The sequence below is a fragment of the Cupressus sempervirens genome, chromosome 5 (assembly GCF_028749045.1).
Source record: "Cupressus sempervirens isolate cs-2001-9-10 chromosome 5, ASM2874904v1, whole genome shotgun sequence".
In the NCBI taxonomy this organism is placed as follows: domain Eukaryota; kingdom Viridiplantae; phylum Streptophyta; class Pinopsida; order Cupressales; family Cupressaceae; genus Cupressus; species Cupressus sempervirens.
The window spans coordinates 759358606-759373555 of NC_143122.1; positions in this window are offsets into that span (position 1 = coordinate 759358606).

The window sequence follows — 14950 nt, forward strand, 5'->3', positions numbered from 1 at the left end:
AATTCTCAGCTTGACCTTTCATTTATACCATCCAGATTGTCAAGCTAGCTAAAATTCAAATTACAATAACCAATAATCATCACCATAGTCGGCTAGAAACAATACTTAAAATAATTAAGCTTCTTATGCCAAAATCCTTCATTGGCCGCACCTGCTCAATAAACACAAGTTCTAAGACAATATCCTGTGTTAACCAATAGAAGCTTGGTTTAACACTACGAACTTACAAAAATATCCTTTGGTAACTGAATGAACTCGATGAACACTAACTCTATCAAACATTTCTTCACTAACCATGTGAACTTGGTTAACACTATTTCCTACCTGAATTCCTTCAATGCCCGAGCGAGCTTGATAGACACTGTCTTCGCAGAGTAATCTTCAGGAACGCTCGGTAGACAAGGAAAAATGTATTTCTGACCAAGTGAGCTTGGTAGGCACTGACTGACAACTGATATGAAATTTGTGTAACATCAAATACAACACATTATTAGGCAATTGTATCTAATAATAGAATCAAGGAGAGCATTGATTTGGTATGCACTTCTTATACAAAATTTGCATCCAAATCAATACACAAATCTACCTCCCAAGAAAACAAGAAACAATGCCTGTGAATGGCCAAACCACAATTAATGACAAAAACTGCCAAGAATGGTCAAACCCGCCTTAGATGTATGTGGATCCCAAAAAAGAGTGCAGGTTATCCTAAGACAACAACACAATAAAAATAAATAAATAAATTGTCATGTCAATTTGTGTGCCCAAGTCAATATGACTTGGGTGCAAAAAAAATTTGGCTTAGAAGTCAACAACTTCCAAACTGGACATATTTTATATGGAAATGGGGGTTTTCGAGTGCTCTGAGCTCAATGATGATGTCCTTTTGGGCTCAAAGTGCACTGAAAATAGGTCCTGCCCAAATCCAATACAAAATTCTCTAAAAACCATAGATCTAAAAATTGATGCCAAATCTCTCAAGAACAAAATAGAGGCATGAAGATCTAGAGCTTTGATACCATGTTGAAGTTGATGAAAAATCAACCCCCATAGATCCTAAGAATCACCTACATACAAACACCTGTCACAGAAAGGGAGAAGCAAAAGCTATGGAGGTTGGAATTCCCAAATCCATAGATGAGACATTCTTGATGAGAAAAAAGAGAGATTGCTATTATCAAAAGTGAATTAATGTATAATTACAAAGAGAGATTGTCGTTATAAAGGAGATCAAAACCCTAACATGTAACTAACCTAGATTACATGATAATAATTAATAAAATAATTATTTTATGGCCAAAGTTTAGCTTAAGTAAACTAGAGATAATAAGTGAATTTATAATTAAATCAATATGATTTAATTAATATGAAATTTTTTATTACTGTAACACTTTGTTTGTGATATTGTTATCAGGATTGAACTGTGTAATTTTTTGAGTCAAACTCTTTGATCATGTTTCATGAGAAGTGGTTCACAAGAACCCATCTTACATGATAATAAATGGAACACTTAGCATTCATTGGATCTATCTAATGCTCATAAATCTAAAGCACCAAGACTTCCTAGGAGGTCACTTATCCCAGTCGTACTTCAACTTGAGAGCTTAACTATAGAGTTTCCTCTATGTTTAAAACCACTTTGCTTGCAACACCATTTTCAAGAACAACTTACAAATTTATTTTAATAACCATCCAAGAATTCTGTAAAAAGTTTACTATCACCAAAACTTGTCCCGCCATCCACTCATCTCAAAGATTTGGGATATGGGAACCAAAAATCAAATCCATTTCTCTATCTTTGGGATGAGTAAATGAAGAGACAAGTTTTGGTGACAATAATTTTTCAAAATTTGGGGATGGTTCTTAAAATAAACTTGTAATTTTTGCTTGAAAATGGAGTGCAAGAAAAGTTGGTTTAACCATGGAGGAAACTCTGTAGTTATGATCTTAAGTTGGAGTAGTACTTGTACCATCTCAAAATGGATGCACTAGCCTTTTAAGACTATTGAGCTCCGGCTCATCCTCACTCTACTTTTTCTCCTTTTCCTCTTCTCTCTTCCATCTTTCCACCTTATCTCTCTGGCATCTATCCTGGCTCTATGTGGCACCTAGGACCTATCCTCCTAGACCAGGTCAACCTAGACTGGACTAGGTTGACCTAGGTCAACCTAGTCATCCCAGGTTGATATATTCCTAGACCAGGTCTACCTAGTCCCTGACAGTTCCATATCTTAAGGCCCAAAAGTCCTCAAGGGTTTAATTAGTTAATGATCATTATTCAATTGGCTTGTATTATTTTCTTGCCCAAAAAAAATAAATATAAGTTGACTTGGAGGCTTCATTTTCATATCATGCACATTCAAGATCATTCATTCATCCAAGCTTTTCTCTCTAGTGAAGATTGTAGTCTTTTGCATTCAAGGAGTTCAAGTATTCAAGCATTTTTCTAGCATCCAAGCAAGGAGATTTTACCTAGTATTGGAGAATCCTTTGTGAGTATTTCCTCTTCAAGATCTAACATATTGTTGGCCATCAAGGGAGGAAATTTGCATTGAAGAATTCATCCTCCTTATTGATGCATATCCTTATCCATGGTACCATGTCAGAAGTATGATAGATCTATTACAAAAAGTGGAGATATCCTACATTCCTACATTCTTAATTCAAGATCTACATTACATACACATGGGTAAGGTGAATCCTACATTTATATTGTTCTTTATAGTTATTTACATTTATATTTCTCATTTATGACTAATTCCTTAACATAGGGCTTGACCAAGGCAAGTTCGAATCAAACCCCACCCCCAAACCTTTCTTTTCTATGTTGATTTGCAAGTTGGGAGCAAAAAAAATTGTAGATTTGGAACCTACAATTCACAATATTTCTGGAGTCATTAGTTTCAGAGCCATTGACTATGTCAACCTAGTTGTAGGATGTCCTTTCATGTTGACCTAGTCCTTTAGTGTTAGATTCTGGGTTTTGTTCCTTTCATCATTTCATTTCAAGACTTGTGAATAGAAGTTTAGAAAAGTTTCAGATCTAAAAGTTATTGAGCAAAAATACATCTTCTCTTACACATTTCAAGGCAATTCTTTTATATCTCATTTCATTTCATATCTTTACCCTAGATTTGCATCTTAATTGATCTAATTGTATTCACAAAACATCTAGATTTACATTTACTTAGCAATTAGTTCAATTTCACATTTAGATTATCTTATCAAGGGCCTAAGAGAGTGTATTTCTTGTTATTGCATTCCTCTTTACATCCCGAATTTAGTATTAGCACCCTTCTTCCTTTGGGTCCTATCTAATCCAATTTAGATAATAAGTTGAATCATACTTGGAAATTCCCCTCTTTCCCTCACACACACATTTGAATGGCTTGATGCATCGTAAAGTGGAGGCTTACATCCTATTAAAGTGCTTCCATTTTACCACTGAATAGTATTGGGATGGGTGATCTCCTGAGAGGTCTTGGTGCTTTAGCTCTATGAGCATCACCTAGATCTAATGAGTGATAAGTGTTCCATTTATTCTCATGTGAGATGGGTTCATGTGAATCATTTACCATGAAACATTGTCAATGATTTTGACTCAAAAACCTACACAGTTTAATCTTGATAACAATATCACAATTTTGACTTGCTGTGAAAAATGTCTCGTACTTAAAACTTTGTTTGTATATTTAAATCTAATTTTGAACATATACATTTATAGAGTATATGTACTAATTCAACTTTTAAACACTTGAAACAACTTAAACAAACTCAAATATCCACTTAGTCTCTATAGCATATCATCAACAATTTAACATTTCACACAATATCTAACTCTCTGTCTCTATATGTGTTAACTGCCAGTAAATTAACTATTGTAAAATATAAGATGCAAAACAATAACATTCACACATGAAAATAACACTTTTGACAACAAGATTTAACACGAAAAACCCAATTTGGGAAAAACCACCAACATGCGACCAACTTTTCACTCTTTTGAAGTGAGCTTAGTTAAGAGCCAACATTATTAAAGGTTATACAACACATTGTTTTAGATTAAGGTAAAAATAGGTTTTGAAGGGAACCAAAACCCTTAACAGAAAAACAACAGATATTCAAATAAGCACAACTAGGTTTTACAAGGACTTGAAACCCATAGTATGAAAGTAGCAAAACTAGGTTTTACAGGGACCTGAAACCACAAAAAAGGACCAAAAAATGAAACCAGATTTTATAAGGACTTGGAAACTAGAGTTTAAACAAAAGGAAGAAAAACTAACTAAGAAACCCAAATTGGAGACCAATTACCATAACCACCACCAGTAGCTATTGCAACTCCTTGATCATTTTCACCACCTCCTTGCTTGCCTCCGTAGTGTTGTGAATAATGTCAATAGTAGAGAACCTAGATCACCCAGTTGCCTCAACCACCTTCGTCCTTGAACTCAGTCTTGTTCTTTTGCTTGGCTCGCCAGGAGACATGATTTCTTCGTTATTTTTATACAATACATTGTTAAATGTGACCCTATTAGGAGTGACCTTTTTGGAGAACTTTAAAACATTCCATTAGAATGTCACCTTGATTAAAGGATTTGCAAAATGACTATTAGATCAACCTTGATTAAAGGATTTTGGACTGATATAATGGTTGGAATGTAATAGTAGGTTTTATCTATAAAGTACAACTCACTTTGCAAATTCAGATCTTCATTCGTTCATATGTTGGTTCATTAACTAGCCTTCATTCACATCTCCATCATTGGTCTACATAAGAACATACATTCTCAAGTTCCTTTAGTGGATTGTGCTAAACAAAATAAGTTGACTATAAACTATTTCCCTTTACTAGACTTAGATAATTTTCTAATTTTCCATAGTTACACTTATTCTTATATTTTTCCATCTCAAAATAGACTATATGCTACCATAAATGAAAACCCTAATGCATTACCTTAGCCAAATTTCCAACAATCCCCCTTTGGCATCGATGACAACATATGGAAGAAATTGGCCAAGTACCAAAATTGCAAAATTCTGGCCTCATGAAAATTTCAAAAAGATGTGGATCATTATTTTCATACCATCTTCTACATACTAGACTCCCCCTGAGATTATGATTTAACTTACATCTACTTCATAAATAATATATATAATACTTTGTTGGGATTAAAGATAGAGTAACTGAGAGGGCGGGGGTGGGGGGGTGAATCAGTTACAAAAATTAATCCACAAATCCCTTAGATTTCTTAAAGATCTAGTTATTGCTTATACTTGGTAAACAAATGTTGTAACTTGGTAAATTAAACTATTACTATCTTTTCAAGCATTCATGCATGTAACTGAAAATAAAGTGAACACAAGAGACACCAGATTTAATGTGGAAACCCAATATGGGAAAAACCACCAAGTAACTAGTCACCAAATTTTTCACTCTTCTAAAGTGAGCCCTGTTAGGAGCCAACCCTGTTAAAGGTTACAATACACACTGTTAGGTGTGACCTTGTTAGAGGATTTAATTACCCTGTTAGGAGTGGCCTTGCTAGAGGTCTTTAAAACAATTCAACTAAACTACCACCTTGTTAGAGGATTTTACAACATGGCTATTAAACCAACTTTGTTAAGAGATTTGAAATCACTGCTACAATGGTTAGAAAGCAACAATGAATTGACTTGAACAAGATGCAATTGAATTTGCTGGATACAGGTCTCTGTTCAGCATCATTAGATCCTCCTTGATCAATTATGACTCTGTTGCTCCTCAATGATCTTTGATCATCCTTCAAATTTGCTTCCAAAATAATCAATCTTCATATCTTAGTAATTCCACATTCTTTTTTTTTTTAGAACATTTTAGTATTCGCAACTTGACCTCTTACTTATACCATTCAGATTGTCAAGTCGGCCCATTTACATGTTATATTTACCAATAAACCATACATCAGTTGGCTACAAATATAACTCTAAACAAATAAACATTATTTCATAAAACAGTGAAATCCTCTATTGGGTGACCCTTGCTTGGTAAATACTGCTTCTAGAAATTTCTTGAGTTAACCATCTGTACTCGGTTAACATTGCAATATCCTTAAAATCCTTTGGCTGTCAAGTTCGCTCGGTAAGAACTGAATCCCTCAGTAAGAACTACTTTTTCCAAATTACCTTTGATGACAGAGTGAACTCAGTAAGAATTGTTTCTTCCAAATTACCATTGATGACCGAGTGAACTCGATAAGAACTGTTTCTTCCAAATTACCTTTGATGACCGAATGAACTCGGTAAGAACTATTTCTGTCACATTTTCTTTGATTACCAAGTGATCTTGGTAAGAACTAAATTTCTTTGATTACCTTGAAAGCTCGGTAAACATTGTTCTTTGCCTTGCTGACCTTCTGAGCTCGGTAGACGCTATCCTTTTCCTTACTGACCTTCTGAGCTCGGTAAACACTATCCTTTGCCTTGTTGACCTTTTGAGCTCGATAGACACTATCTGATGACTGATATGATGTTTGTGTGACATCAAAGATAACACACAATTGAACAATTGTATCCAACAATCTCCCTCTTTGGCATTGATGGCAACACAACATATCATAACAAAATGAAATTTGAAAACAAGTCTTTGAATGACAGAATACTCCCTCTTTCATAATAATGTCTCCCTCTTACACAAATTCTTATTATTTGTAAATTTCAGAAAGATTTGACAATATATTCTCCCTCTTTGACAACACATGCCAAAGACAACTTAAAAAAACTGAATAGTATTGTACTCGATGTACTGATTCATATGCAATGTCTTCATTGGTTTGTTGTATCAACTGATAGATCTTCAATTCTATTCTTGTTGATACATCACTAAAACTATATTTTAGTGAGCTTCAAATAGGGGAATGACCCCTAACTTACCTCTTAGATACAAGAATGCATCCTTAGGTAAAGGCTTTGTGAATATGTCCACAATTTGTTCCTTTGTATGCACGTATTCCAATCTTATTTCCTTTTCTTGCACCAATTCTCTAAAAAAGTGATATTTTATGGCAATATGCTTAGTTTTTGAATGCATCACTGGATTCTTGGAGATGTTAATTGCATTTGTGTTATCACAAAACATAACAACTGGTTCTATGATTTCTTGCTTCATACCTTTCAATAATTGTTTAAACCACACAATGTTTGAGCAATTTACTGCTGCTGCAACATATTCAGCTTCTGCAGTAGATTGAGATGTATAATTCTGCTTTTTGCTTGTCTAAGAAACCAACCTTTTTTCAAGAAAGAAAGCTCCTCCACTTGTGCTCTTTCTGTCATCAATATTTCCTACCCAATCTGCATCAATGAACACCTTTAAATCCAGTTTTCTTCCAAGTTTATACCATAATCCATATTCTTCAGTTCCTTTTAAGTATCTCATGATCCTTTTGATTGCCATCATGTGATTTTTTTTTGGTTTTGCTGAGAATCTTGCTACAATCCCTACTACAAAGGCAATGTCTAGTCTTGTGTGCACTACATATTGCAACTTTCCAATCATAGATCTATACAATGTCTAATCCACTTCTATTGATTCATCATCCTTGGTCAGTTTTAATTCAGTACACATAGGAGTCCCAACTAGTTTGCAATCTTTCATACCAAACTTTTTCAGTATCTCCTTGATGTATTTAGATTGAGTGATGTAAATGTCATTCTTATTTTGTTGAATTTGAAGACCAACAAAGAATTTTATCTCACCAAACATTGACATTTCAAATTCCTTGTTCATTTGTTCTGAAAATTCTTTGCAAAGACCATCATTTCCTGTGAACAAAGTACAAATATTTATGCCAAAACAATCTTATTATCTAGTCCTTCCTTTATGTACAAACTGCTATTGTCATTAGTTCTTTGAAAACCAATTTGAATAAGATAGTTATGCAATCTTTCATATCATGCTCTAGGGGCTTGTTTCAAACCATATAATGCTTTATGCAATTTGCAGACCATGTCCTTCTTGTCTGGATCAACAAAACCATTAGGCTGCTCAATGTAAACTTCTTCCTCCAATATGCCATTGAGAAATGATGACTTGACATCCATCTAATAAACTTTGTATCCTTTGAATGCAGCATATGCAAGTAAGGTTCTAACACCTTCCAATCTTGCAATAGGAGCAAAAGTTTCTCCATAGTCTACACCTTCTTCTTGAGAGTATCCCTTGCATACTAGTCTAGCTTTATTCCTTGATACCTTACCATCTTCATTTAGTTTGTTTCTGAATACCCACTTTGTTCCAATCACATTCTTGTCTTTGGGTCTAGGTACAAGAGTCCATGTTTTGTTTTTCTCTATCTGTTCTATTTCTTCATTCATAGGTTCAATCCAAATTTCATTGTCTAGTGCATCTTTGATATTTTTAGGTTCAAAATTAGTAAGTAAACAAATGCCTTTCAACTTACTTCTTTTCATTGTTCCTTCTGATTTATCACCAATGATCTGATTTGGTGCATGATGCTTTCTGACGTACTTGGCTAACACGGGCTCCTTGCCTTTTGAATGACTTGCATTGTTATCCTTTCGTGTCTCAACTTTTGGTTCAGTTTCTGGTTGCTCAGGCTCGGTAGATGCTAACTCGGTAGCTTTTGTTTGCAACTCGGGTTCTTGCAGCTCGGGAGACATTAGCTCGGTTTGAACTTCCTATGACTCAGTAACTAAAGATTCTGGAGTTGAGGATTCCTAAATAATAGGTATACTTGGCATTGTATCAGGTTCAATGTAAATGAATCTTCTGTAGTCTTCAAGTTCCTTTTTGCTTTCTTTTTTTGTTCTTTCTGCAAACTCATCAACTTTCACATGTGCACTTTCTATAACTTTGTGAGTAGATAAGTTCAAACATCTATATCCTTTGCTTCTGCAAGAGTATCCCAAAAATATTCTTTCATCACTTTTTACATCAAATTTACCTTTTCTAGATTCTTTCAAAATGTAACATTTGCTTCCAAATACTTTTAGATAACTTACATTGGGTTTATAGCTATACCACAACTCATAGGGTGTTTTGAATGAGTCCTTTTTTAGCTGTACTCGATTCAAGGTATGAACTACAGTGTTGATAGCTTCCTTTCAGTATTTGATAGCAATGCCTTTCTCAATCATTAATGTTCTTGCACAATCCATTATATATCTATTCCTTCTTTCTGCTATTCCATTTTGTTCTGGAGTTCTAGGTGCTGAAACCTGTCTTTTGATTCCCCTTTCAATGTAAAAGTTATTGAACTCATGTGAAATGAATTCACCACCTCTGTCAAACCTTAAGCATTTCAGTCTTTTGCCTGTTTCCTTTTCTACTCTGGCCAAATACCATTTGAACTTTTTAAATGCTTCTGATTTCTCTCTAAGGTACATGATAGTCATCACTCTTGAATAATCATTAACAAATAGAATGAATATTTTTTCACCAGTATAACTTTCAATGCCAATAGGTCCACACAAATCAGTATGCAAAATTTCTAGAACTTCTTCAGTCTGATAGTTCTTGCTTTTAAAACTAGTCTTTTCCATTTTACCAATTTGACAATTCTTGCATAGACCAACCTTAGGTTTCTTTATGCTAGGAATACCTCTTACTTTCCCGAATTTACTAATCTTTATTAAGTTGTCAAAGTTTACATGACACAACGTCCTATGCCATAACCAACTTTCTTTAATTTGAACAATGAAACATGAATATTCACCAAGTTTAAGATAAAATAAATTACCTTTTGTTTGAGTGCCTGATCCAATCAACTTTCCTTTGCCATCCAACAATCTTACTTTTCCATGCATAAATTCTACTTTGAATCCATTATTGAGAAGCTATGCCACACTCAACAAATTGTGCTTTAGTCCTTCTACCCAGTATGCATTATTACATACAAGTTCCTTGGTTAGTGAGATTCTTCCTTTTCCTCTTATACAATAAGGTTCATTATTACCAAATCTTATACTGCCACCATCGTAGTCTTCAAAATATTCAAACTTAGTTTTATCACTAGTCATGTGATGAGAACAACCACTATCTATGATCCATGTATCATTTTTGCTTATATGAGAAATTAGTGCCATTTCCTCATCATTATCAGATTCATCTTTTACAACAATGTAAAAAATTTCATCTTCTTCTTCATCATTAGAATCATTAGAATCTTTTACCATAAAACATGTTTTCTTACCTTTATCCTTTAATGATTTGGAGTCTTTCTTGCCATTGTACTTGTGACCTTTCTTCTCATCTTTGTTTTGCTTATTTGGGCACCTAGCAGCAATATGTCCAATTTCTTCATAAGAGAAGCAAGTTAGAGGAAACTTACCTTTGTATTTCCCTTTGCCTCTTGAATATTTTTTTTCTAGTAGAGCTTCAACCACCTCAAGATCATTGTCTGAACTTTGTTTTAATTCTTCATCACTGTCTGATTATGGATCCTTCATCTTTTTCCCTTTTTCTTTGAGTTAAAGCTTGGCTTCAAATGCTGATTCAACGTTCTTGGCAATTGGAACATAATTATCATAGATGTCTGGCTCAAATGCAGTCAATCTTCTAACTATGGCTTCTAAATTTATTTTATGATTTGCCTCACATCTCCTTTCTTGAATTGCAGATACTCTGATTACATAAATAGGAAGTAGAGTTCTAAGAACTTTACTTATAACTGTCTCCTCACTGATATCTCCTTCAGATGCTTTGATTGCACTAACACATGCTTTAACTCTTTCAACATACTTTGCAATGTTTTCATCATCTCTCATCCTCATTTGATCAAATTTCCCTCTCAAACTTTCTGCTTTGGCTCTTCTCACATTATCATCTCCTCCATAGATTTCTTTAAGCTTGTTTCACATTTCAAAGGAAATTTTGCAATCCTTGATGTCATCAAATTCTTCATAACTTAGAGTGGATGCTATATCTATCATCATGTTATTGTGAGTCTTCTTTTCAACAATATCATTGACAGATAATGTACCAGAAGGTTCTTCATATTTTTCATCAAGGTACTTCAGCCCTGTATCACCAATAGAAGCCAGATGAAGCCTCATCAATCCTTGCCATGCTGAGAAGTTTTCCCTGTTAAGTCTTGGAATTTCTATTTTGTAAGACATCCTAATCTTTAGCTTAGATCCTTGAAATCTTTTCCTGTAAGTACCAAAAGCTCTGATACCAATTGTTGGGATTAAAGATAGAGTAACTGAGAGGGGGGGTGAATCAGTTACTAACAAAAATTAATCCACAAATCCCTTAGATGTCTTAAAAATCTAGTTACTACTTATACTTGGTAAACAAATGCTGTAACTTGGTAAATTAAACTATTACTATCTTTTCAAGCATTCATGCATGTAACTGCAAATAAAGTGAACACAAGAGACACTAGATTTAATGTGGAAATCCAATATGGGAAAAATCACCAAGTAACTAGTCACCAAATTTTTCACTCTTCTGAAGTGAGCCCTGTTAGGAGCCAACACTATTAAAGGTTACAATACACACTGTTAGGTGTGACCTTGTTAGAGGATTTAATCACCCTGTTAGGAGTGTCCTTGCTAGAGGTCTTTAGAACAATTCAACTAAACTGTCACCTTGTTAGAAGATTTTACAAAATGGCTGTTAAACCAACTCTGCTAAGAGATTTGAAATCACTGCTACAATGGTTAAAAAGCAACAATGAATTGACTTGAACAAGATGCAACTGAATTTGCTAGATACAGGTCTCTGTTTAGCATCATTAGATCCTCCTTGATCAATTATGACTCTGTTGCTCCTCAATGATCTCTAATCATCCTTCAAATTCGCTTCCAAAATAATCAGTCTTCATATCTCAGTAATTCCACATTTTTTTTTTACATTTTAGAATTCACAAATTGACCTCTTACTTATACCATTCAAATTGTCAAGTCAACCCATTTACATGTTATATTTACCAATAAACCATACATCAGTCGGCTACAGATATAACTCTAAACAAATAAACATTATTTCATAAAACAGTGAAATCCTTTACTGGCTGACCCTTGCTCGGTAAATATTGCTTCTAGAATTTTTTTGAGTTAACCATCTTGACTCGGTTAACATTGCAATATCCTTAAAATCCTTTGGTTGCCGAGTTTGCTCGGTAAGAATTACTTCTTCAAATTACCTTTGATGACCGAGTGAACTCGGTACGAACTCTTTCTTCCAAATTACCTTTGATGACCGAGTGAACTTTGTAAGAACTGTTTCTTCCAAATTACCTTTGATGACCAAATGAACTCGGTAAGAACTATTTATATCACATTTTCTTTGATTACCGAGTGAGCTCGGTAAGAACTAAATTTCTTTGATTACCTTGAAAGCTTGGTAAACATTGTCCTTTGCCTTGCTGACCTTTTAAGCTTGGTAGACACTATCCTTTGCCTTGCTGACCTTCTGAGCTTGGTAGACATTATCCTTTGCCTTGCTGACCTTCTGAGCTCCGTAGACACTATTTGATGACTGATATGATATTTGTGTGACATCAAAGACAACACACAATTGAACAATTGTATCCAACATACTTACAATTGTTCTTACCATCATATCTCTCCCCCTTCAACATCAATGACAAAGGTTAGTCCAAAACTTATGTACAAGGCATAATTGTACATCTTCCTTGTTGTCTTTATGTTGTTTTGCTTCCTAAAAGATTGATACAATCATAAAATTTTACCTTTAAGTTCTTGATATCTTCATCCCATGAAGATTTCACAGCTTCTGCTACACTAATAACTCCACATAGGCCATAAGTTGCTAGCTCTGTTGCATTCTAGTTTGTATAGGTAAACTTTTTATAAGATGCCTTTGTCTCCAAGAGAGTATCAAGTTGGTTCTGAATCAAATTCACTTTGGGAATCAAGTGATCTCCGAGTAAGTTGAATTTCTTCAATATTCTTTCTTTGTCATGTTGCAAGAGTCTTAGCTCATCACTTGCTTTTTCAATCTTTTGATAAAATTCAATCAATTCAACATCTTTTATTCTTTAAATCATTAGTTAACTTTTCAAGCTCTTTCTCATTATCCTTTATTGCATTTATAATGACAGATGTATGTTTATGTGCTAAAGCACAATCAACATGCAAATTCTTTCCTTCAATGATAGACTTCTTCATTTCCTTTATACAAGTGCCTAATACTATAATGTCACTTATGATATTATCACACATTATACTAAAAAGATTTCCATCATGTTCTACTTAAATTTTGATTCTCACTACCTCTTGCATGCCTAATACTATAATGTCACTTCTGATATGATCATACATTGTGCTGAAAAGATTTCCATCATGTTCTACCTAAATTTTGATTCTCACTACCACTTGCAAAGTATATTATTGATTGTCAAATTCTTTTATGACTTTCTCTACTCTCTTTTCAATATTCTACTCAACTAACTGTACATGAAAGGGTAAAGTATCTTTAAGTTTCTCAATAGTCTTCTCTAGCAATCTTTGTGCATTTTTGCTTATCTTCCTAGACTCTTCTACAATTTTCCCAATAGAAATTGTTGATTGATGAATGTACTTTTTAATATTCATATTACCATCAAACATGTTTGCAATGTCTTGTGGAAAGTCTAAAAATAGTGCTTCATATGGTAATTTTGAAATGCTAGATGATGCAGTCTATGTTGCCTTTGTAAGGGTTGTCTCTAGTACAGTAATCTACCTTTCTTTAGTTGAAGTTTTAATCTTTTTTTCAACTAACATTTGTGATATCATGTATTTCTTTACCTTTCCTCTTCTTTCCTCTTTTTATTTTATTTTTATTCTTTCTCTTTCTCCACTTCTTTTTCTTTCTTTTGTCTTTCTTAACCTTTTAGCATAGAACTGGTGTCTACGCTCTTAACTATGGGTGTCAATGCTATCAAGCTTTGATGCATGACCAAGTGAAAAATAGTCCTTTAGTTGACTTCTTACTCTACATAATACTTTCGTTCATTTTAGTGCTCTTTTCTTATCATCCTTTTCTTCTTCAATGCTAAAGTAATCCTCAACATTGTCACTTACCCAATTTCCAACTACAATATCTAAATAGTCCTTGAAAGGGTTTGTTGTTTTGTCAAGTGTGATCTGTACACCATCTATAAACATTGATGTATTATCTATCTGATTGTCTCCTGTATCCATGCTTGAAATTTTTGGCTGTGGTGATTCTTCTTTTGTTGTTGTTGTTGGTGGTGTAGTATCAAGTATACCAAGCTCACTTAGAATTTGGTAAACTATTTTTTCAATCTCTTCCTTTATTTTCTTATACAATCCACCTAGAATTATTATCACTCTAATCTTATCTCTCAAAAGTGGGTTTAGCTTTTATTTAATCTTTTATAATTGCTTCCCATTCTCTATCACACGACATTTATGAATACATAGTTCTCTCTACAACTTTTTCTCTTCCTCTACGATCCTCAATCCATATTTTTTTAACCTCTCATACATTTCCTTAGGTAAACTTCCATGTAGATTGATCAAGGGTGTCTTATACTTAATCATGTACTTTATGACTGATACTTCTAAGTTTCTCTTTTTCATAGCATCGTAGTTGTCATAAAATTATTTCAACTTAGTCAAATTACCTTCAATCATAATCAATTTAGTCATCTTACTTATTTTAGGCTTCCATTTCCTCTTTGTGTTGTTGTTGCTTAGTTTTTGTTGTGGTTTTCCTTGAGGAGGTGAGAGATATCCTCTCATTTTCTTGACTAGAGTGTCCTCTAGTATTTGAGACCACCTTCTTGGTCTAGGTCCTATTGACATCTCCTTTACTCTTTTTGACATTTTAGGAGTTTCCTCCTCTTTTTCTTTCTTAACCTCAATATCTAGTTCTTATGCAACCGCTAGAGAAGACCTTGTAGATCTTCTTGTAGGAATAATAGGTGTAGTAGTGCTCACCTCCTTATTTGATGTAGTCTAAATAGGTACAAAA